Source organism: Panthera leo, chromosome A1 (assembly GCF_018350215.1).
Source record: "Panthera leo isolate Ple1 chromosome A1, P.leo_Ple1_pat1.1, whole genome shotgun sequence".
In the NCBI taxonomy this organism is placed as follows: Eukaryota; Metazoa; Chordata; class Mammalia; order Carnivora; family Felidae; genus Panthera; species Panthera leo.
This window is the reverse complement of record NC_056679.1, coordinates 181,316,110-181,341,495: the sequence shown is the minus strand read 5'-3', so window position 1 is coordinate 181,341,495 and position 25,386 is coordinate 181,316,110. Positions and strand designations below refer to the sequence as shown.

At 38.1% G+C, this 25,386-nt stretch overlaps 1 protein-coding gene and 1 long non-coding RNA gene across 5 annotated transcripts in view; one reads left to right on the top strand and one right to left on the bottom strand.

Annotated features, from left to right (window-relative positions):
• TENM2 (teneurin transmembrane protein 2) overlaps window positions 1-25,386 on the top strand; it is a 938,525-nt gene that overhangs the window by 3,360 nt on the left and 909,779 nt on the right. The window lies entirely within an intron of this gene.
• Window positions 1-25,386, bottom strand: part of LOC122224920 — a 47,310-nt gene that overhangs the window by 4,877 nt on the left and 17,047 nt on the right. For 2 of the 3 annotated variants that reach the window (XR_006205030.1, XR_006205031.1), the window contains 2 exons: window positions 23,535-23,686; window positions 13,554-13,592 (listed from right to left, as the gene is read on the bottom strand). This is a non-coding gene — a long non-coding RNA (uncharacterized LOC122224920). The remainder of the gene's footprint in view (window positions 1-13,553; window positions 13,593-23,534; window positions 23,687-25,386) is intronic. The other variant, XR_006205033.1, reaches the window with a different exon arrangement.

Sequence of the window (25,386 nt, the reverse complement as noted above, 5' to 3'; positions counted from 1 at the left end):
ATGAGAAGCTTATGGAAGCTCTCATCAAATTATATCTTCTTTGCTTGCTTTCAGCACAGAATCAGCCTCTGCTGCTAAGGAGAGACAATGCAAATTACCTGTCTGGCCTCTATTATTCTGGATCCTCCTGGTGTGAAGGGTGAAAAATGCTGACCTTAGGTCTATGGCCATTGGAGTAATTAGTAATTAGTAAATGACTAATTCTGCACTGAATAGCACCCTAGTAGTCTGAGAGTTAATGCACCTGACAAAACTGACCAGTGGTCTGATCTCTGGTTAGACCTAGCCCCAGGATAACCTGTGAAATAGATGCCACTTTAAATAATGAAGGTCAGCCAAGTGCCCAGGCAGATTGTCTGAGCTTGTTCTTTGGGACCCTGACGTTAGGGTGTAGAGCAGCACGACACACAAGACATTTTCCCGTGGCTTGGGAGCCTAAAGTTAGAGCTGAGCTCTGCTTTGCATATTTATGTGCCTGTGACTCTGGTCCACACTCTATGTCTCACCATTTTCAGGTGTATTAAACATGATTAACAAGAACAACAAAAGAATAATGGCTGATGTTCACTGAGCACTTTTTATATGTTAGATGTCAGTATGAGAATTTTGCTTATATTGATTCAGATAATGTTCAAAACAATATTGTGAAGTGGATTTTATTAGTATCCCCTTTTTCATGGATAAGGAAGCTGAGGCATGGAGAGGTTAAATAAATCATCCCAAGGTCATAAATGTAGGAATTGATGAAGATAGCATTTAAATCCAGGAAGTTGGATTCAAGAGCTATGTTTGGAACTTGAGCCACTGTGTTTGATCACCTCCCAAATAAGTAAATAAATAAACAAAAATAAGACATTAAAGCCTAAGTCAAAAGCTATGGTGTTCAGTTTATAAAATTTTTAAATATCGACACCTTTAAACATTTCTGACTATAGGAACTACAGCTGCTAACGTTGATTGAATGTACAATGAACAAGACCACCAGCTCTGATGATGTATATTCCTATTCTCACCCATTTGCCTCCATTTCCATGGCTGTCCCAGACTCCCTGCGAGCCTGCCCACTTATACTAGCTCTCCACCACTGCTGTAGGAAAAAGTTCCTGCTGTCAGAATGTGTGCTAGGCTGTCTGCACCGATTCTTGGCCCTCGCCTATAGTCATCACCTCTTTGCACAACCTCTCAACCTGGAACACTAACCAAGAAAGGTGTTGCTATCTAAATGATATTGCTCAGGTAAGCAGAACTGACTGGTTTCTATGCTAGGCAAGGCCCAGTGGGCCAGAGAGTTCAGCCAGGCTTCTCATGGCTCAAAAAGCCTTTCTTTCCAGTTAGTAGCTCTCAAGTCTCTCGAGAGGGGGCCAAGATTGAATTCTTTCTCTGCATCTCGGGCTGTCTCTTTGGGTCAAGGTTGAAGAAAGAATTGGGGGAAGATTGGATTTTTGAAAATATGCTTCCATCAGTTCTCTCAATCGGTTCTAGCACAGAAATCACTTTCACCTACCCTTTGATGCACTGAAAAAATCCATAAAGACATGAACACATACATTTTAGGCTAAGTTTGGTTTTGGTAGTTTATAAGCCAATTTTCTTTCTTGTGGTCTTTAAAATAATTCGGGCAATATGTTTTACTCTGTGTAATTTGGCATAGCATAAATTTAACCTGTGTTAATGAGTTAAAAACTCACTAGTAAGCTAAAGTGTTATCTGAATTCATTCAATCAGTGTATAGAAGAGTTGTTGAAATACTCGGGAAACCTGTGAGCATTTCTGCCTGTATCATTGTCTTAAAGTAGTTATTTTTCCACTGCACCCAAAGCAACAGTTAGAAAGATTCTGTTTTGAAAACCCTAGACCTTTACCTACAAAGAACATGTTTTAAGTTTTAGTGAAGTTCAAAAGTTTGTCAGGTGAGTATTTGGAAGGCTAAAAAGTACCTTGAAAAGATTGCTTTTAATTTATTCATTTATTCTGCCACCTCTAGGCAGAACTTCTTTTCATAAACTCAGCTGAGAATAAAATGCTGCTTCTTATTTTTTGGCTGTGTTGTTGAGTTGTTTTTTTTGTTTTGTTTTTTTTTTTCTTTTTAGGAAAAGAGAATCTATAACCGTTCAGTGTAATATGATCCATTGTCTCCTTGCTGACTAACTTGAATCCTTTTAGCTTCCTTTGAGAGGCATAGGGGAGAGCAGTTAAGAATGCAGACCCACAGCTAAACTGTATTCCAGTACTGATGGGTTCCATTAGTGTGAGCTTGATCCACTTCTAGAACATAGACTCTCTAAATCCTATTTTCCCCCTCCGTGAAAGTTCCCACCATTATAGTTATTGGGATCATTATGATTATGCATTCATCATTCTTTGGATGCTGCCAGTGTTTTAATAGGCACTGAATAAATGCTGGTGGTTATCATGATTGTCATTTTAAGCCTGTTGCCAACAAAAGTGGTCATCATCTGGTCTCCGCCTCTCATAATATTTCATGCAAGAGAAATATTTTTTGCCTCAGATTTGTTTCTTATGACTTGTAAAAACTCTGACATCTTCAAATCCAGAAGTTTTCTTCCAGTCATTGATAGAGCGTGCTTGACTCCCTATGTGCCATAACTTTTGCTACCAAAGATGAACATAAGTCATACATTATTTTCTTATTTTTAGAAAGGAAGGAAAGATACCATCTAACAACTGTCAGCTGATTTCAACATACTGTAAGAGAGTTGGTAGTCAGACAATTTTACAAGTGAAAGAAAGAAAGAAAGATGCTCTAAGGCAGTGTCATTGGATACAAGCTTTTTTTTAATGATGTTCATTTTATGGCATATAAACGTGAATTTTAGGGCTGGGTTTAATTAAGAGAAGACTTTATCCATATAAACTCTAGAGAAAAGTAATCCATTGTCATCACTCTATGTCCTTGTCACCTAGTGATTCCGTCTCCTCTGGATTTTCTTTATTGTAGTTATTGCTCTTCTAGGATTAAATATATATTTTTCAAACTCTGCTCTTTATGTTTGCCCAATTATTGTCCTTTAAACAGTTCTCTATTGTCAACTCTGCGTTCAACTGTAGATCTAACTTTTTTGAATTGTATTTCTTTTTCTGCTCTTTTTCTGTGGTAATTCTCCACTTTCACCCTTATCCCTCCGCTTTTTCTTTTCCACGGCACTTTCTCTGTAACACTCTAGTTCATATAACTTCAACATTCACTGTTTCCACTCTGCAAGGCTTTTTCAGTTACAAGTGAATGTAAGACAATATTCCTGCTGAAATGAGCTTATGCAAAAAATATGATGCTTTGTCTTATATCACTGGAGAATCTAACAATGCTTACACATACCATATCTTATTTCTCATTCTCTATAATTGTCTTTATTCCTTGGAGATATGTATTTGAAGATGTCTGATGATAACCCCACTCCCATATTCTCTGCCCTCTGTAACATCACTGGAAAGAGTCAGATTCAGAGAAATGGGGCATGTGTCACTCGGATTTTACCTGGTCATGTTTTAGACTTAAGCCTACTTTGTGCTTGGAGATAGCTGTGGTAAGTGCCTCCTAAAGCTGGTGGAATGAATTCCAAATAGGAAAGTCGGGTTCTGATATCAGGAGTGGGTAAGGAATACTAACTGGCCTCATAACAAATGCTCCCTACCCTGCTAATGCTCAAGTCTAAGATAAATGGTCTTCCCAAGGTCCATTTAGACTTTTCTAACTGCTCCTGGAGTATGTCTTTTGAAATAGTCCAGTAAGAAACTTAATTGTCTTTTCCTCAAAGTCTGTTTCCATTTTTATATCCTAGCTTTTGGTAACTAGTTTCACAACTCTTACATTTTGGTCTTCCAAGAAGACTCTATCTTTTTTTTTTTCCCTTTATATTGATATTCACCAGATTATGATGGTTATTCTTTCTTATCTTTTTGTCTAATTTCCTCATTCCATGTTAAGCGTCCAGCATTTCAAGACTGGAAAACTACTTCAACATTTAAATTGCCTCCTTCCCTTAGTCCTTTCCCTGATACTTTTTTTTTTTTGTATCATAGATAGTATTGCATTTCTAAAACATCACCCTGTTTTTGCCCCTTTACCTTAATTAAATATATTTTGTGGTACCCATGAGGCAACTGTGTTAGGTTATAGAATATAGTAACGAATAATGCAAACATGGTCTGTAAGCACACAAAGCTTGGCAATCTTGGAGAAGAAAGATATAATAGACATGTACCTAGGTACTTCTGATAAACACCACAAAAGAAAATAGTGTCTGGTTCTGAAGTGGCATCTAACTCAGAATTGTGCATCAGGAATCTCAGAAATTGTGACGTCCTTTCATACACTTGAAGGATAAGGAGTTGGATGCTCAGAGTGGCAAGAAGGAGTTTTCAGGCAAAAGATAAGGCATATGCAAAGGTCCAAAGATGGCAGAACTTGGTCATTCCAAGAATCTAAAAGTTCAGGTTAGCTGAATGTGGAGTGGGGACAAATGAGCTAGAGTGGTAGCGTAAAACCAGGTCATGAAGGCTTTTTGAGGAGATAATTCTGGCTTCTGTTTCCAGAATATATTACAGAGAGACAAGATGCTCAGTGAGGTAGATTAGGAGAGTGTGTTTCATTGAGGCAAGAGAGTTTAATAGTCTGAACTGGAATAATGGAGATGGTTTGAAAAATGTTGTGCTACAAAGATTGTTGACTTTTTAGGACACTGTAAAATTAGAGGCAGCTATATTGTTTTGGGACTCTTGGGCATTGACTGCTTTCTTCTCCTGCAAAGAGAATATTACCTTTTTGATGTTGAGTTTACTTAAAGATACAGGAAAGGTCAATGTTTGTAAATAAGCCCTTAAATGTAAGTGCATAGATTGTTAGTTCAAATTCTCCTGGAATGGTTACATAGGCCTGTAAATAAGCCCTTAGATGTAAGTGCATAGATTGTTAGTTCAAATTCTCCTGGAATGGTTACATAAGCCTAAGCATAAAAATGTAACATTGTTACAAGAATTTGGATTTTTTTTTCCCCTCAACATTTTTAGGTGCCTGCTTATGCAAAGAGTAGCATTAGCAGCAGACTACCTCCTATGGATACAGGGCAAGTAAAATACAGAAAAAAAAAAAGCATCATGCTCTACCCACCTCCTTTCCACATGATCACAATACCTTGTTTGTTCTCTGTCTTTGGCTAAATAAATAAAAAAATCTCATAGCATGTGTGTGGGGGCATATGTGTGTGTGTACAAGTGAGTGTGTATTTTATTTCTGCCGATTGATAACTTGACTAGCCAAGCTGAGGATGTTTAGAATGTGGGATCAAAACTTTCTGGCAACTGATGGGACAAGCAAGGTGAGGGAGAGAAGAAGATTCAAGGACTGAAGTTTCTGGTTATGGCAACTGTCCAAATGTTAGTACTAATCACTGGGGTTTTGAAACAGGGGATGAGCTGATGTGTGGGTAAAGTTAGTATGTGCAACTGTGGACCTTTTGAGTTGGAGGTGCCCTTAGGCCATGCACATGTAGATGCTTAATAGGCAGTTGAATGTACAGTTCTAAATTCTGCTGAGAGATTTGTGCTGGATAGAGATTCAGGAGTTGACAGCTAATAATGTTCATGGGACTCAGTGTGATCATCCAGGAAAAATGTGCAAGGAAAGAAATAAGAAGCCCACATAGGAGCACAGCTGATCAATGGACAGGAAAAAGAAGAAGATCCTCCAAACAGAGTGGGGAGGGAGGGACTTACTTTGCATCCTCTACTCAGTCTGAACTTGACCGACTCTTCCAGGCATAAATAAATAAAACAGTACTAGTTTTATTTCCCACTCCCCTACTCAGAGTTGGCCTCCTTTTGAACCCCTAAATCAGAGATCACAAAGTTAATGCACACAGGCATACTTAGCCCCTAGATATACTTAGCTGGGCTTATAGATTGCCTTAAAAATTTTGAATCCAGTGCCTGTAGCCAGTCTATTCACATTCCTCTTTGCCACAGGCCACATCTCTTGCCTTTTGTCTTATACCAGTTCTCCCCTTTAGTCATTGACTTTACATACCCGACCCCCAAAGGCTCTAATGATAGCAAATATAGTGTGTACTTCCTATGTCCATTTCTTCTTTGTAGAATACATATCTGCCCATTCCAAATATTTTCTTCACACAAGGCTTAATGTATAGACCACTTCTTCGGTGAAACCTCTGCCATCTGATCTCTGGTGGCCCTTCACAAGCTGTTATTATTACTACTATCCTCTGTATGGGTGACTCAGCATACCCAGCCCATGGATTTCTGACTCCTGTGACTAGAGAGATAAACAAAGTGCTCTGCAGTTTTGTGCAGTGACTCATGGATGAAACTACAAGAGAATTTATTCTTATTAGTGGCTTGTTTCCTGTTCCAAGAAAAAGAACTTAAAGCACAGTTCAGAAAAGGAACTTAAACATGTGGGTTGTGTGTCTGTCCATCATGACAGTATCCAATCCCACATTGTGAAATGCCAGCTTGCAAGAGTTTTCTGCAATGCACTCTGACGCTCACATATTGAATTGCGTGAACATTTGCTTTTTGTGAGTATCATGGTAATACTATCAGATTTTCCACGCTGGTGCCACATACTGCGGTTATGCCTCTGTGGAGACCTACTGTGTCATATGTGTAGGAGGCCTTTGGTGCAGTGTGATCTGTGACAGGATGTAATTCCAACTGGAAGCTTTAGAGAAACTGCTGGGAGAAATGGAGTAATTGCCAAAGTCGGACTCACTATGCCTTACAGTCTGGGTCTGGGAGTGGTGCTGCCCCACCCACTGATGAATCATCCCACTGATATTATCAAAGGAGACATTACATTTTCAGTGTCATGTTTTAGGTTTATAATTTAATTTTCAGCTCTGGCAATTCCAGAAGCATCCCCAGGGATGTATGAAGAGGAGGAGGCTGGTGTGTACCCAAAATGAATTTGTGTTCATTTCTTGAGCACCTTAATTGGCATGCATATCTCACAAGCCCTCTTTCTCTCTCTCTGCTGCAGCCAAACTCCCTTGTACCAAGATACTCAATATTCCTCCTGCACTGACTGCTTTCCTTTCCACTCAACCTCAAGTCAGATCTACTTTAGTAATAAATCTCTGCTGGGAGCCATCAGAACAAATACTGAGTGTGCACATAAATATTAAAAATAAGTGCAACACAGACTTATTTAATAATGTCCAACAGTCTTTTATAATATTTGGAGTATTTTCCCAACATTACAATGAGCATTATCTTTAATGCATTTTTTTCCAAGATAGAATGGTCTTTTTGGGAATAAGAAAAAAAAAAAAAAAGAGAACAAATCAGATGGGCTCTGTTGTATTCCCAGCTGAACCTGTTATCCTCCTTCCTTTTTAGGTCTTTTTCTTTGGCCAGAGCCACAAAATGTGAAGCTTCTCTTTGTTCACCCTGATTTATGAATAGTAGGCATTGGGCAGTTGCTATCCCAGTGGGATGCATTTTATTTTAAAAATAGTTTGAAACACTTCCTTTTAAATCCCTCCACGTCTACAGCCACCTTGACTGTATAATACATGTTTCTCAGTTCGTCCTTGTACAGTTAAAGTCCATTTCACGTATGGGAATTAAAGCACAGAATTTACTTGTAGCACTTTGAACTAAAATGTTGAATTTATTTAGAGAGTAATTCCAGTGGATTAAATATATTTCTATGGATCTGTTTGCTGGAACATTGATAGAAAGGAGAAATACTACTTCTAATGTCCTCAAAAAAAAAAAAAAAAAAATCCAGTCAACTTCAGGATGAATATCCATAGCCAAAACAAAGTCTTCTCAAAATGACTGCAAATTCAGGTGACACTACCAACTTTAAAAATACCTCTGTTCACCTGACAGCCTTGGGTTCAAGTTCTTCTTAGTTTACAGTGACAATTCGGTGAATGTTTATATTCTGACCCCCATTTGTATGTGATGCAAAAGCCCTGCCTGGAGATGACCCACTTAACACTTTCTGCTTCACAAACCCAGAGACTGAACAGCAGGGAGCCTACAGCAAAGTGCTGAGTTGTCTTAGCTGAGCAGTGAGGGGACAGTGAATGTGGCCACAGCACCCTGCCATTTCTGTCTCTGAATCAGGGGAACCTCATTAGATGCTTCTGGGGAGTTCTGAAAAGTTCCCATGCTCAAGCCCTTCCCAGGACTAATTAAATATGAATCACTGGGGGGTTGTACTCGGGTATCAATATTTTTATATAAACATCTCAAGGGATTGAGTGTAACTGGACAAACTCTATATAGAGTATAACCATTTCCTTGGTAACTGATCGCATTTCAAACATACAGGGACTCATGCTTAGCATAGTGACTTGGAATCTCACTTTTTACTCAAAAGCCCATAATTCTAGTTTCAGTCAAGCTTCCTAATTCTTAGAGGGTTTTGCTTAGTAAATGCCATGTAATGAGGAGCTCATTACACAGGATTTCCAAACCAGGAATGAGCAGGCATCTGCTCACTGTGTCCCAAGTATTGCACATCCTCGGTTGCCAGCATCCACCTCTTTGTTCTGAGTCAGAAGAAGCAAGTGGACCAATTCTTTTAGCCTTCCTACTTCTTTTTTTTTAATTTTTTTAACATTTATTTATTTTTGAGAGACAGAGAGAGAACATGAGTGGGGAAGAGGCAGAGAGAGAGGGAGACACAGAATCCAAAGCAGGCTCCAGGTTCTGAGCTGTCAGCACAAAGCCTGATGTGGGGCTCGAACTCACAAACATTGAGATCATAACATGAGCCGAAGTCGGACACTTAACCAGCTGAGCCACCCAGGTGCCCCTAGCCTTCCTACTTCTTATCTGACATTTGGTTAAACATTAAAAGTGAGGATTTAATTCGAGCATCTGGCTTGGCATGTAGCACGTAATCAATTAATTATATCAATGGATCTAACATCTTCACCATCAAAGCAGTAATGGTGATTTGAAGCCTATTGGAAGAAACACCATCAAAGTATGTTTATTTTGAAAGTGAAGCCAGTGAGGAAAGACCATGTTAATGGGGGGTCCCTACTTGCTTTTCACTGTGATTATTTGTTAAGTCTAGGAATAGTTCAAGTAAGTGTGAAAAGTCCAACATTCATAAGAGAACACCAGTAAGGTTAAGGAATGAAGCAAGCTGTGTTTTCAACTGTGTATCATGGAGGATACTGTCCCAATTTGGATTGTGTGTGTTCAGGCAGTGCCTTTCAGCTGTGGAAGTTTGGTGCTTTTGGAGAATTCAAGTCTAGTGTTCTAGATGTCACAACTTTTCAAGAAAATGAGAAATCTGGATCTTTTTCTCCATAAAATCCTCAGGTTTTAAATGTTGTAATGTACTCTTGGAGCATGTTAAGTAAGCTCTACACAGCATGCTGGCTTTTTTCCTCACCCTGGAATTTTCTGACAGTAAGTTGCTAAATGCCCTTGAGGATGAAGACAGTCAAGTATAAGCAATCCCAGAATTAGCACCCATAGAGCCACCTTGATCAGTGGGTTCAGAAGTCAATGGATAGGAAGCTGATGATATATGCTTCTCTCCTTCATCCTGAGAAACACAGCCGAAGGCTCCTTGGAAGGTTCCAGCACCATCAATACCAGGTACCCACAGCGGTGGACAAGTCTATCACTCTTCCTTATATTGGCTCTCCCTCCTGTCCTGTTTTCACCCCGTCCCTTACTTCTCTTTTGAATCACTTCCTAAATACAGTATGTATTCACAAGAATTCTTCTCAGCCTTTGCTCTCAGGGCAAAGTGTGTTAAGACCTTTGGCAGCTAAATAATTTTGAGGTACACTATGTAGGCCAAATCAAGACTGTCTATCTGGGAGATGTAGCTCCCAAAACTGCCAGCATAGGACATCTTCACTGGGAAATGGTTGATTTAACAAGAAGGTGCTGAGCTTGCATTACAGATTTACTAAATTTACTAAATTTTAGAATGTTTGTGATTTGCTTTTTATTTTGTTTTACATAAGAAACATTATGATTTCTGTTTGGCTGGTTAGTTTTTTTTTTTAATTAATAAACTTTTAATTTTAGAATACTTTTAGATTTCTCTGAAAGTTGCAAAAATATAGAGTTCCATGGTTGGTTGTTTTTGTTGTTTTTGCTTTTAGTTCATGTGCAATTTCTCACTACATGCCTAGGAAACATGATATTGGTTTCTCCCCCTTGGAAGCCATCACATTAGATCTCTGTGCAGAATAGCAAGCTGTAAATATGCCCTTTAAGTTCCTCGAGGATGAACACAGTGCCTCATTCATCTTTCCTTCCCCTTTTGTACCAGCTACAGTGCCATTCACAGAGACATTTAATACATGTTTGTTGATCAGAGGTTCCCATCATACACTAGAATCTGGAGGGATCATATCTGGTCCAAAATTTCTCCCACACCCTTTCCTACCCCCTTTCCACCTCCTCATAGGGCATCTGTGTTATTTCAGTTTGGCTACAGTAGATTGGGAAGGAGCACTGGAAGGCAAGTTTTTATACTCAAAGCTGACTTTGCCAGACCCCCTACTCTCTCTGCATGATCAACTGATCTTTGTTGCCAAACAAAGCCAGAGCTGCCTCTTGGCCGCCCCCGGTACCATGAGAGCTTTCTAGGACATGCCTGTGCACTGCATGTCAGAATGTATTTTTAGCCAAACTCTGAGTGAAAGCCAACATGCATTTTGTTTCTTTTTTATATCCTCTAAGCACATATCTTACTTGTTTTCTGGGTGACTAACAAAAACAGTAATAATAGCACATGCTGTAATTTCAGCTTCAGATTTCAGAGACCTTTATAAAGTCTTTTATTAACCCTTTCCAGGAAACTCAAATGGCTTGATCTCAAAGCTGTAAGAACTAGAATTAATATCTGTGTGAACAACTTGCTTTTGTTCAACCTCAGTTTACATCTTAAGAAAATGATTTGTCATAGAATGTTTAATTATGTAGTAGCTTAATACTGTAAGCTACTTGCTTTTAGTCTTTAACAGAATTAGAAGGATTCAGCATGCTAAGGCAGGGATTCAGCATATTTTATAAAGGGCTGGGTCAGAGATGAAATGAACAGAAGGAATCTTCTTTCATAGAGTTTTGTTGTTTTTTTTTTTTTAAATGATAATACTTCTCATTGCATACTTTTTTAATGTTTATTTTTGAGAGAGAGAGAGAGAGAGAGACTGAGCGAGCATGAGTAGGGGAGGGGCAGAGGGAGAGAGAGTGGAAGATACAAAATCTGAAGCAGGCTCCAGGCTCCAAGCCATCAGCACAGAACCCGATGTGGGGTGTGAACCCACAAACTGTGAGATCATGACCTGAGCCAAAAGTAGACACTTAACCAACTGAGCCACCCAGGCACCCCTCATTGCATACTTTTGAAACACTGGGTATTCTTCAGTGACCTTAGATGTATCAATTCACTATCACCCCATTTTAAAAATGGAAAGACTGAAATACAAAGATCATGATAATCAGAGCTAAGGGGACAGTGGGAATTCATTTGAGGATTTTTCAGCTGGAGAGCAATAGAATGTTACTAAGGTACAAAGAAGTCCCTGACTTCTCAGAAACAAATCCTAAGGAAGAGTGTAAGCAGGAAGAACAGGTAAAAGCCCTCCAGGAATACTTTAAGGGGAAACAGCCTTCCACTTCCTAGAGGTGGTTCAAGTGTGTCTGACAGAAACTTGGAGTCTCTGAGTTCATTTATACACTGAAGGCAATAAGCTCACTCCTTGAACTGAATTTGCTGAGAGTTACAGATATGAGCAATGGATGTCTTGCGGAGCACGAAGAAAGCACGTTTCAGTCAGATCATGGCCCTTATCCTTAAGTCTTGCTTTTCCGACCAGAACAGTGGGTCCAATCCTTTTCTCCATTATCTTAGACCATGTACCCTCCACTAGCTTCCTACCCCATGCCACTTCCCTTGGAAGGCACAGTGAGTATTATTGACTTCTTGCTCTTCAGTCATCCTTAATGGACAGTGATTCCTTGGCTTTTTAAAGGTGGTTTGATTCAGGTGTGTCACAGTCCTTTTTTCTTAAGAGGGAAAAATATTTTTTTTTTCAAGACCAAAATACCCTCTGTCTTACACAAACATACCTATCGCTGGTTGTATGGACTATCATAGCTTCTCAATCACAGATAGCTTTCCCAGATAGAAGCAGGAATGCCAGCCAAAGTTAAATATTGTGAAAACAAAGCAAAGAAGGGGTAAGAGTTCATTTTGAAAATCATCCATTGATGTGACTTATTAGCCCCCAGGCCAATTATTCTGAGAACTCTGTCTTTTTGAAGCTCTTTATCACCTTCATCTGTTTCTGCAGTTCTGTACCACTGTAATAATGTCCTTGTCTTGTCTAAGATAGAGACAAAGGACTTGTAACAGTAATGTTAATCGCTAAAGTTACTGAACGATTACTATGTGTCTCATACCTATGAGGTTCATAAATAAAAGTCATCACTATGCTTAAGGACAGTCAAGGTTTTGAAGGGTTAGTTACCCTTCCCATGGGCAGTCAGCTTGTACATAAGTGGTGGAAAGAAAATCAAACCTAAGCAGTCTACCTTTAGTGCTGCTATTTGTAGGTGCTAAGTAATGTTTGTTGATTGACTCTATAACAACCATACTTCCTTCAACACTTGCTGGAGGGAAGAAATCAAATCCAAATATTGAGATGGTCTGGACAGGCTGCTGGAAAGCAGAGTATCATTACAGCTATTAAGACAATGCAGAGGGTTATTTCGGTGTTCAGATGTGAGCAGCCAGATGGAAATCATAGTTCAACCTTAGTGTTGTCAGACAGCAGAGGCTGTGGGCAAAGGGGAAGACATGGGTGAGTGATTTTTGACTGTTTATCTCGAATGTGTGTGGCCAGTGTCACTCCCATCTCTGATGGCTGTGATTTATTCTATTATACTGTCAGGATTAAAACACCTTAGCAGAAGAAAAATAAAGGGAGGGATACAAATGCTGTGTCATTGATGTGACAGATGCTATTTCTCTGGAAACCATAGATGATGAGGGTATGGTAAGTCTCTCAAAAGTGCTGTGAACATAGAATATCAGAACCAGACAGACCTGTAGGGACCATCTGTTTCAAACCGCTCATTTAACAGATAAAGAAACTCAGGCTTAGAGAGCCTCTGAGGTCACCAAGGTCACATAAGCTTCTAGGTTTAGAGTTAGGATTCTGGTTCAGAATACATCCAGCTAAATCAGCTGCTGGTTAAGTTCATTGTTCTTTCCCCTAAAGTCACGAAGTTGAGTTTACACTGAGCAAAGCGTCTGTTTATATTTACCAAGGGTAAAGTAGAAGACATGAGGTGGAAACTCTGTCCTTTGCTCTGCAGTATTCATGCAAGTATTATTTAAACACCAAAACCGTGGTTTTAGCTCTCCTCACTTCCTCACTTTTTTTTTTCTCTTTTACTATTTTCTTTCCTTTTTCTGAACCCAGAGGAGATAGCTCTCACCTCTTCACCCCTGTTAAGTGATGGGCGGGACCATTCTCTGACTGCTGCAGCCTCCTTGATAAGTCCTCACCCATCCTTACCTCAAGTTCTTCATCCTTGTGTTTCTCTCCTGCTGTTTCCTGTGTGAATAGATAGGGTGAATCAGGGTGAGTCAGATTCCCTGCCTCTGGAGAAAGCCAAGTACCCATCTCTTCACCTCCTGCCTCCTGCTTCCCTTGTTCCCTCACACAGATTTTCAGCAACTCAGATTTTCCAACCGCTCAGCAATTCAGGACAGAACTTGAAGCAGGGAGACACGGCTTCAAGCCTTTGCTGGACAGATGAGCCATGTGATTCTGGGCAGGTCTTAGACAAGACCCCCTGGGATGAAGTACACTCTTGGGTACAGTCTGCATTCTAGTACCTACTCCAAAGTTTGATTTGTGGGGTGAAGTTTATAATGAGGAAAATTTTTGTAAGCAGTATTTGTTACCACCAAACTGTCATGGTGGCTGAAATACCTATGACAAATTACTTTGTAAACTCCACAACTCTCTTTCACAATGCCATGTGCTCACACACATTCATTTGTTAACAGGGAGCTCCTGGGGGATGGTCCAGCCCAGGAGACTGAGCCCAGGAGTTTCCAAACCGTGAGATCTTCCAGGTACCAGGGCACACACACCCAGTCTCCTCTCTCCTCACACTTCACTGGAGCCATTCTCTGTGCATCCAAGGTTAATGCCTTCCCCTTTGAATTCCAGTTACCACTGGATGGTAAAGCAGCATTTTCTGTGGCCCACATCTCCCAGAGTCCCACATGTAAATATGCCATCAGGAGGCTCTGCCTGCAGTGTTCCTTTTCTAAGACAGAAATCTTCCATGGAGTAGACTTAACGTTGAGATCACAGTGTTCTCAGTTCCCAACCTGGGAGCAGACATGCAAAAGTAAAATCAAGGGAAACCACCATGGAGGTGAGAGTGGGGGCAGGGAGGTGTGTACATTCCTGCTTAAACAGAGCTCACGCTCATCTGACATCGACCTAACCACTCAATAAATTTACCTTTAGAATTGCCTGGAGTTCTAAAGGATCTAACTGTGTAGGGCTTAAATCTTTATCTGTATGGGAGGAGGTTTAAATTAAAAAATCAGTTTTCTGAGCGAATGTTGCTGTCTCCCCTAATAAGTTTCCCATTTTGTGTCTCTTACCTGAGGCACGTAAGACAGCCACTCTCCCTATCTCTGATAGCAGAAGAGAAGCAGTCTCTTCCAAAGCTCAAACCAGGATGTATCCCTCAGAAAAATGAACATCTGTGAACAGCTTGAAAACCTCATGTGCTGTTTGCTTTATTCTGACTGCTATGCAAACCTTCGGACTGTGGAAAGGATTCAGGACCTCAAACCAGACTAGTCACTTTAAACCATGGGGAATCACTGAGTCAATCATCAAACCCTTACCTATGTCTGGCTTTGTCTCTGGTTTTGTTTAGGAGCTAGAAATACAGACATGGAAAAGGTACAGTTCATGCACTCAGGAAATCCACAGAGATAAAACAGCCATATAATGCTAGTAGCACACAGAAACTACCATGGCACACAGAAGCACAGAATATTATGGGAGCAGAAGGGAAGGTTTCCTGGAGACCATTATAGGTAGAGATTCTATGCTGTGAGTCAGGGTTGAGTTTGCTAAAGGTTTCCTAAGATCCATTTAGGTTTGCTCTAGTGTGAACTAGATTACTAAAATAGACAGAGAAAATAGCATCCCGATATTTAAATATATGATTACCCTTTCTTTATGAGTACTTAGCTGGAAGTGTCTTAGGATGAATACTAAAGCGCCTATCTGTGAATGTACACCATATTGGAAACAGATTTACTGTCCCAAAGTGTAATGCTTACTCAGCCATCTGATGAGTTCTGAGCACTGAACAGTTTGAGAGGGATGCATAGAGCTGTTTTATTACAAGATGCTGTTATGAGTTATAGCAGCTTTCCTTATGCTATATGGCTGTCGCCAAACAAGTTACATGAATATAAGCAGTTTTATTTGCAATTTTTTGCTTACATTTTCTTAGCATACTCGGATTATGGCTTCTCACAGCCCGACTCATGCTCCTGTGGCAGTCCCAGTATATTACTTTATTCAGAGCCAAAAGGAGCCTTTAAAAATATTTGTAGAAAGTCCTCCTTAGAGTATGCAGTGTTTGTGTATATAGTTGCTATCACCTGGCACTTGTTTGAAAAAAAGAAAAAGAGAAAGAAGCATTTTCACTTTTGCATACATGTGTTTATTTCCGAGTAAACTTAATAAACACATTAATTAGTTTCTCCTTTGATACAGTTGCAGTGACCCTTGAGTAGGAGGTTTTGTGTTTTAGGAAAAAAATAAATAGCATTCTGAATTTCATTTGATCAGGACTGAACTCAAAACAACTAAAAAAAGAAAAAAATTAAATTCATATGAGAGATGTACACCAGGCTTGGTTGTTACTTACAAATTATAGGCTGGAAAATTAGTGTTGTTGATTCCCCTTGAATGTGTGAAAGTGAATCAGAGAAATTGATGACATTAATAAAAATGATAATAACAGTAAATTAGTTTAAACTAAATGTAAATAATTGTTACTCTGAGACCTGAATAAACCTTAGACAGAGAGGGACTTAGTTTAAACCCCATTTATTCTTATTTTATTAAGTATCCTTTTAATTGAATTAATTGTATTGTTAATGATTAGAGTATTTAACATATAGTGCTCACTACTAGAGTCTGTCTTCATTTCACTATATTTTTAGAAAATAGCAAATTCATTAGTGCCTGGTTTGGCCCAGCCTTTGGGGAACCCTGGACTTTTGAATACAGTGATATAATCAAGCTTCATTTAGAAGGGGAATAGGGCTCGGGCTGCTACTTGGGCTTTTGGATAATTTGGGAGTCAGCCTTTAAGAGCCTTTTTAAATTACTTGGATTGCATTCTTTTTTATTATAAAAACAATTCATTTCTATTGTAAAGAATTTGAGAATGACAAATATATAAAGAAGAAAATTATAACAATGTATCATCTTATGTCTCGACAGCAGTTGTTATTATCATTTTAGTGTGTTTATTTTCTGGCCTTTCAACTCCTTGTGCATATATGTAATGTGTTTTCAAAATTGGAATTATGTGTACTTTTAGTACTCTGTTCTTTTTACTTATCACATCACGAATGTTTTCTTTTTTTCTTGAAATATTCTTCTGGAATAAGATTTCATTAACTGTATGTCATTGTCACGGGGATATATCCACACTATCCTTTCCTCTGAATCTTTTTTTTTCCAGTAGAATTTTAGTTTTTGTGTATTTTTGGTTATTATGGTGCTTCACTAACCATCATTCTACATAAATTTTTGTGCATGACACTAATGTCCCCAGAATAAGTTTGTGAGTCTTGTAAATTATGCTAATGTCAAGAGAAAAAATAACAAACTGTAATTTAATACAATTTTAAATGTTTTAGGCATGCATCAGAAATCAAATACTTCTTAAAATAAAATTCCCCTTACAAATCTTATCCCAACATCATATGCTATATAGTGTACCATATTGTTACAATGATGTTTTGTTAAACCAATTTTAAACGTTATGATTGTAGGGATCCTATGTCTCATTTCTCTAAAGTCCAATTAAAAGGGATTAAAAGGTCAAATGACTACCTCTTAGACTTCACGTTTTTTGCAATGGCATCATAATTACTAAATCCTACAATAATTGAAATGGTAGCATGAATATACTCTTAATTTTTTCACTTGACCATACACATGTATATAGTTATATACATATGCATATGTGCATAAATATACACATATTAAATATGTATGTTATATAAATCACAGAACAAAGTGCATATATTAAAAATAATAAAAATTATATATTTATAAATTTATAAATACATAAATAAGTTTATATATTTATGTTCATGAACATATACAAAAATCACGTATGCTAAATGTGCATTAAATTATTTAAAGAGTTTGTGCATAGAGTTAAGTGATTTGGTTGGGACTGGTTGTGGTGTATTTTAATCAAATGACTATTAGAACAATGAACAATAAATACCGTAGGCCATCTAGTAATCTGCTGTACTATTAGTCTCCATTTACCTTAACTGTAAGGTATTGTTTAGACTTATTTCAAAAGGAGCTCCTGAATTTCGGTCCAAAATACACAAATGCCCAGAACAGAAAAGATGGAGTCAAGAGACAAAGGCAAGACTTGCTCGATTTTTCTGTCTCATTTTGAATGTGTCTGTGGGCAGCTTTCCACCTATACAACAAATCATCCCTAGGGAGGGCAGTGTCATGATATGAGAAAGGAACAAAAAATGAAATGATGTCTGATTCCCATGGGAAAAATAGGTCTTATGTGAAAATTAATCTCAGTGTGTTACAATGTTTGCTACATAAACCTGAACAAAAGGAAAAAAAAAAAAAACTCATGAGAGATGCTTTTTCCCTCTGAAACTATCTTTCATAACCATCTCTAGTTTTTGGATGACGCTGCCAAGGTGATGCAGGATAAAGCATGACATTTGTGGAGGGTTCAGCAGCTAAGCCATGAGCATATATGCTACCGGACAGGACCCTGGTGAGAGGCCAACACTGTCCTCATGAAGCCTTGACCCTAACTTGGACTCTGACACTAATTTACTTTGTCACCTTGACATGTCAATTACCCTGTGTAAGCCTCCGTTTTCTCCTAAAATGAGGCCAAGGAAGGGACCATTGATCGTTAAGATAAGATCCCTCTCAGATCACTCTCCCTGTCTATCTCTGCTTCTGACTGGACTCAGTCCCAGCTCTTCACTTGACTTGTTAGATCTTTGAATACATCTAGTCTTTAATTTCACGTTACTAATACCACAGTTTGTGAAATCTGTTGAGTGAGAACTACAACTATATTTAAGTGTACAATGGCAGGTGAATGCTATTCAGAGTAAAGACCTCCAGACTTATCCTCAAAGGAATGTCCTTTCTTCTCCACTTTCTTTCTGCCCTCATTGTCATTTTCATGCTCACTAAGATCCTCTACCAGATTATGTCATCCCCCATTTTTGAGCCAAGTGACTTATGTTTATAAATATTGAGGGACTGACATAACCTTTCAGTATTACCTTACAGTGGCAAAGGGCGTTGTAAAGACATTGAACATTTTAGAAAACAATTTGTGGATATTAATTATACATATGAGGACTCAAAAATCTCTGTCTTTAGGATTTTACTTCTTGCACTCCTGAGGAATTGAATGTTTGTTCTCCTATTATGCTTATCAGTAAATTCTTAATTTTGTTAAAGGAAAAAAAAAATCCAGGGCAAGTGCTTACATTATCACCATCATCTGCTCGAAGCCTGAATTTCATTAAGTAGATTGTTAATAAAATGAGGAATGATATATCACAACTGCAATGCTGTGTCTCCCAAAGTTAATGAAGAGTTATAATTTTCTAGACGACAAATTAAAAGGCTGTTAAAATGGTTGGTAAGACTGTCAACGGATTTAGCAACATTCCAATTAAAATAGGGCATTAAAGAGAATTAAAATCTTGAATTTGGAGAAATGAGAAAATATGTTTAATATGTGATTTAATATAGTTAGAAGCCCTGGAATCTTTACATAAGATGAGATAGATGTCATCTTAAAGATGACATGACACACTTAGCAAAAAGTGGGACATTTGCCATCTAATACAATTTCATAGGCTTGGTCAATAATTTTCTTGCATCAAGCACTAAAATTATATTTTTAATAGTAGTGATAATATTAGAGCAATAATAATATTTTAGTACCTGAAATTATTTTGGTACATAAATTATTATTATGTACATTATATGTATAATATTAATATACATTAATAACATACACATTTGTATATTACCCATCTTGCCAAATCAAATTTTTAGTTTTCCATTTTTATTTTAGGTCTCATCTCATCCATGTGGGTACATCTTTACATAGAATAGTTATACTTTTGCATCCTTTTTTCCAATTATCCATCAGACTTATATACCCTCAACGATTTCCTTTTTAATCACCAAATGCCACACACTGAATTGATGTATGAAATTTTACTTAACCTTTCATTGCATAGTAAGTAATTAGACCATTGTCATTTTGTACTAAAATAGATAATATTCAATAAACAACTGCATATGTATTTAGAATGAGTTTCCAGAAATGGATTAATGTGTGAAAGAGAATGATCAAATGGCTTTTATGATTTTACACTACCACCCGTAATTTAGGTACCGTTGTAATTCAACTACAAGCTGAGCCACATCAGATTACATCACAATTTTATAATTTTTGCAAAATTAATAGGTAAGATGGTACCATATGGTTGTTAACTTATTTTTAACCAGTCTGCCCCAATAATTTCATAGGTAGTTAAAGAACATGACCATTTTTCTCCATTAATTTGGCTTTCTATGTCTCATTCTTTGACAAGTGGTAACGTGTAAGGTGACCAGCATATGATGCCGTAATTTTCTGTTAGCAGATTTTTGAGATCTTCACAGAATTGAGATTAAGTTTAGCTCAGATGAAGGTCCTCACGGGATGAATATGCTATTGAAAGGAACATTTAAGAGTAATGCAGAACTGTTTAGAGAACTGTTACAAAGTCAGTAACCGGCAGAGTGGGGATGATGTTTTTTCAAGTACTAATAAACTTAAAAATGGACCCTTCCTATTAGTATTGCACAAGCTATACGATACCTCCTGTTCCCAAGCAAAGAGGAGGGAAAAACAGAGAAAGACAAAGAGCCTAACAAATAGAGGGCACAGCTGAAGTGAACAGACCATCCCTGGGTACAGACCTGCCTACTCCTTAAAACTGAAAAACTGCATGGGATCCCCTTGCCACTCACCCCCTGTACCCCTTTATCAGGCTTCATGCTTTTTACTTGTAAAAATACCACAGGAATATAAACTCCATAAGGGCACAGTTCTGTTTTGTTTGTTTGTTTGTTTGTTTTGGTGGGGGGTTGTATTTTGTTTTTGTTTTTGTTTTTATCTCTTAATCACTGCTCCGCCCATAGGGCCTGATAGAACAGTGCCTGTCACCTATTGCAGGCTTCATAAATACTTGCTGAGTGAAGGAATGAATGAATGAATGAATGAATGAATGAATGAATGAATTGTGGAAAATCACAGATGGAGGAATTGCCCAAACTCTAGTTGACATATCAAATCTGATACAAATAAATGGCCATTCCAGTAGAGAGTCACAGACAAGGAGTTGCAGTATTAGGACCAAGACCCTGCAGCAAATGATGCAGACTAAAGGCAACCAATGAAACGGAAGATAAGATTGGATCCTGAGTCACAACTAGGTGTCTCTTCATTTCTTTCTGTGAAGGGATCAGAGGTACATTGGAGAACCTCTCACTGTGTATTATTTTCTGTTAGAGATGGATATACACACACCTTCACATATATTTATGTATATGTCTATGAATACACATAGCTACAAGTATATCTCCACATTTACACCTACTCACACACATGTACACTCCTGCGTGTATTATTTAAGTTAACTCTAGTCAATTCTGTAGGGGTATCAGGTTAAGTGGAGTTAGTTAATCTCAGCTAATAGTTTCCTATCTTTTAAAAGTTTTTTTAAGAATTTTTTGAGATATTGCAATGAAGCAAAGCCTGGAACAAATGGATTTCATCCAGTCTGAATTCTGATGTGCTAATCACACTCTGAATTCTGATGTGTCATACCTGTGTAGGCCAGAGGTAAAGCAGCCTATAAATTGTTGTGCTTCATTGTGGCAAATGATGCCTTTCTGAGAATGCCACAGTAAATTAATCAATTAAAACAAAGAGTGCCATCTGGTGATGCATCCCCTCCCCCTTTCTTCTTCACACTCCTTACTATCAATGTCTTCTTATATCTGTCTTCTCATGATCCATTGGTGATTTTTTTAGGCCATTCTTCCCATTACGTCAATGACTTGGGATATCTTTAACCCTTGACTTTTATCTCATCTATAAACCCCTTAGCTCAGTAGATTTCCCTAATTAAAAAAAAAAAAAATAGTGTTTATTATTTTTGAGAGAGAAAGAGAGAGAGAGTGCAAGTGGGGGAGGAGCAGAGAGAGATGGGGACACAGAATCCAAAGCAGGCTCCAGGCTCTGAATTGTCCGCACAGAGTCTGATGTGGGCCTCGAACCCACAAACCTTGAAATCATGACCTGAGTGGAAGTCAGAGGTTTAACCGACTGAGGCACCCAGTCATCCCTAGGCTTCCTTAATTTAAAATGGCATGGTCATCAAGGGCAGAAAATCTCCTTCCTCTTAGTGGTCAACAATGTAACCTGAAAAGATCCTTTCCCTTGGCTCATGATTCTTATTCCAGGAACAGTCCTTGGTATTTTGCCTTTAAAATCAGTTGATTTTATTTTCGTATTTGATTCTTACTCATTTTTTAGAAGTTTCTTTTTCCCATGCTAAGCCAAATCAGCAATAAACTGTCTCTGTGGTCGTTTTATATCTCAGCTCTTCCTTTATCCTCCCATAGAATTGAGAATGAAAATGCTAGAAGATACCAGTGAAAGATCCACTCATCAACCCTACTGTTAATCACAAAGTGAATTCAGCTCTGTCACCATCTACCCTTCTACCAGGAAATGGATCCCTGAGCATCTCTCCATTATTCCTTTTGTGTGTTGTGCTCAACGGAAATTTTCCATATCTCCATTTCTGTGACTCTGCTGTCAAGGGCAATCTCTTAGGCACTGCCTGTCATTGTGATTATTGCCGATATCACTGAATTAAGGTAATCAGGCCACATTCATTGCATGCACTTTGAGCAGAAGCTGAAACCACAGGTAAAATTGAAATGCCCAGTAATGGCCATTTCAGTGTCGGTTTCCTGTTCTTTCCTAAAGTGCATTTGCTTTTGCTTTTGCTTCTTGCCTGCTGAGATCATTGTGTGGGTGTGAGCGTCTGAGGGCTCAGGTTGATAAGTTGCAAAGGGAAAGGGGGGAAGAAAAGGCCACACAGCTTGAATAAATAAATACATAAAAATATATGGTACTCTAGCATGCCCTACTGCCATGTCTCCATCACTACACAAGGATGTCCTCACATATTAACTTCAGCATCAGAATTCTGAAGGCAGGGAAGCAAAAGTAGCAGCTGTGGGAGCTCCCTAAAGTGGAGCCAGGCATGACATTCTGAATTCTGAAATTGCAAACCCACAGTTCAGTAGGTTGCAGCAACACAGAATGCAGATGGCGTGTTCCTTTGGATTGTCAGAGTAGTTCTACAGTATATATAAATGGCTTCGGTTCTCTCCTGTTGGCTCTGTCACTGCCTTTTAACACCAATGTGTCAGTAAAGCCATGTTGCAATGACAATCATATGTTGGTAATGGGGCTCAGAGGAGAGTACCTTGGGAAACTTTGAAATTAACCATTTCAGAATGGAGAAGTCTTAGGTATGTTACACATTAGAGAAACAAAAAACTGCTTTACTGCATATATTAGGTGACTATAATAACTTGGATTCATTTAATGTATGCCATATAATTGAAGAGTAGATGAAATAGTTCATTATTTTTATAAAATACAAATGTATGTTTTTTCCCCACAGCAAGAAGAAAATGAGATAAATGCACGTTAAAACCTCCTCAGTGATTAAACCATCTTCTTTTCATCTGTATAATAGAGCCAGAGTAAATATAAGGCTGTAATTAACTTTAAGGCCTCTGCGGATGTATTGTTAGAATAGGGCCTAACTATTTTTCCAATGGCAGCTGAACCTAAAAGAATAATTTCTATTTAGAAATCATGTTTACAGGCTTCTCATTTCAAGGAACATTCGCCTTCTCTCCCCACACAGCCTCACTCGCCAGTTGAGAAAATTAGGTCCTTGGCTATTTGTGATATCCCATGTTCTTCTGTGTGTCCTCAACTTATAAACTGCTTTCTAACAAGTGACTGAAATCTAACAAGTGAGACCTGTACATGTGAGACTTATTTAGAAAGTGAATTTTTTTAAAATTGTAAATTGCATTTTTGAGACTACTTACAGTTGTCTTCCATGAAGTTGAAAAAGAAAAGAGCAACTGGAGAATGAATGAAAAAGTATTTTCTCAGTAGAATGATTAGCTATGCCTTGTAAAGTCATCTTGTCCATTAAGGTCAGTTCCCACATCCATGTCAGTTCCCACACTGCAGCTCCCTGTGGGGAACACATATGTGCACTCATGCATACTAGCCAACCCATACACGTTTAGACATTTAAAAATAGGTATTTATCAATTTGTATACAGTTGGTGAATTTAGAGTGGTGACTTCACTTCATTAAGGAGCAATCAGTGAAAGGAGATTTAGACCTAGAGTATTTCTGTGGGACAGGCAGAATTTTGTTTCACTGTTGTAAAAGATGATGTAGTAAGTGTATTTACCATGAGGTCACATCTCCTAGTTTTGCTTTTTAGCTGTAAGACTATAGGCAAGTTAGAAAATTTCCATAAGTTACAGTTTATTTTTGTTTTTATGGAGATATTAATAATACAGATCTCCCTCACGGGATGGAGATGCCATGGGGGTGCATCCTGATAAACCCGTATTAGGTTGAAAATATCACTAAGTTGAAAATACATTTAATGTACTTAATACACTGACCATCGTTGCCTAACCTAACCTACCTTAAACATCCTCAGAATACTTACATTAGCCCACAGTTTGGGGCACTATCGTCTAGCACAAAGCCTATTGTATAATAAAATGTTGACTTTCTCATTCAGTTTTTCAAATGCTGTACTGAAAGTGAAAACCAGAGTGGTTGTGTGGGTACAGAATGGTTATAAGTGTGTTGGCGCTTTACCCCTCGTGGTCACTGTCTCTGGAGAAGATCCAAATTCAAAATTTCAAGTATGGTTTCTACTGAATGCTTTCTCACCATCAGAAAGTGGAAAAATTATTAAGTCAAGCCCTTGTAAGTCAGGGACCATCTGTACTTTATATTGGCCTGTTGTTAGTGTCAAATGAAAAAACCACATGCAGAGGCACTTGTTGCCTGGCATTTAGGAGTCCTTAGGCCATGTTAGCAATGATCATTATTGATCATTACATAAATGTAATTATGTTATTTACATTTACCCATACAGCCTAGGAAAGTCATGGAGGGAAAACCGAAAGCAGACTCAACTTACCCATCTGCATGTTTTAAAGGCCTTACAGAATCTTACTATGAAAATAATTTAGAATTATATGTAGGCTCTCCGCTAGCAAAAATGATAGTTAAAATGTGTTGTACACTACTATATTTCAGGCCATAAGCTTGTATTATTTAATTTGATTCGAACAGAAGCTCTAGGAAATAGAAGTTATTTTCTTTTTATCATGTGAAGATAAATCATATGAAGAAAAATCAAAATCAAGTAAGATACAAGTCTTCATTCTATCTTAATAGTGTTTGTCTTCTGGCACATAGGTGATACTCAATAAAATGTTTGTTGAATGGATAGGCTTATAGTCAAATGGAACTAAAATATGTATGAAAAAAAATGATGCATTAAAACTGCTCTAGGCAGTACAAAAACCAAAACATCAAAATATAGTTAGGATTCAAAAAAGGAAACGGACTTCATTCAGGAAAAAAACCTGGATCAACAGATTCTTAAATATGAAGATGAATCCCGTCTTAAAACACATCCCAGTTCTTGCCTTGTCTTTGGGTGGACTCAGAGGCAGATCACTCAGGGTGTAGCACTATAGGAAGAACTTCTTTTGGGGTTTGTTCAGACCTTCATTTTCAAGTATCCCTTTTATATTCAGAGGGACCTCTTCCTATAATGACAAAAACACATCTGAAACCCATCTGCAATGCTGATTCCCTGTTTTGTTCTTTAAACTCTCCTCCTTAGGATAAACAGT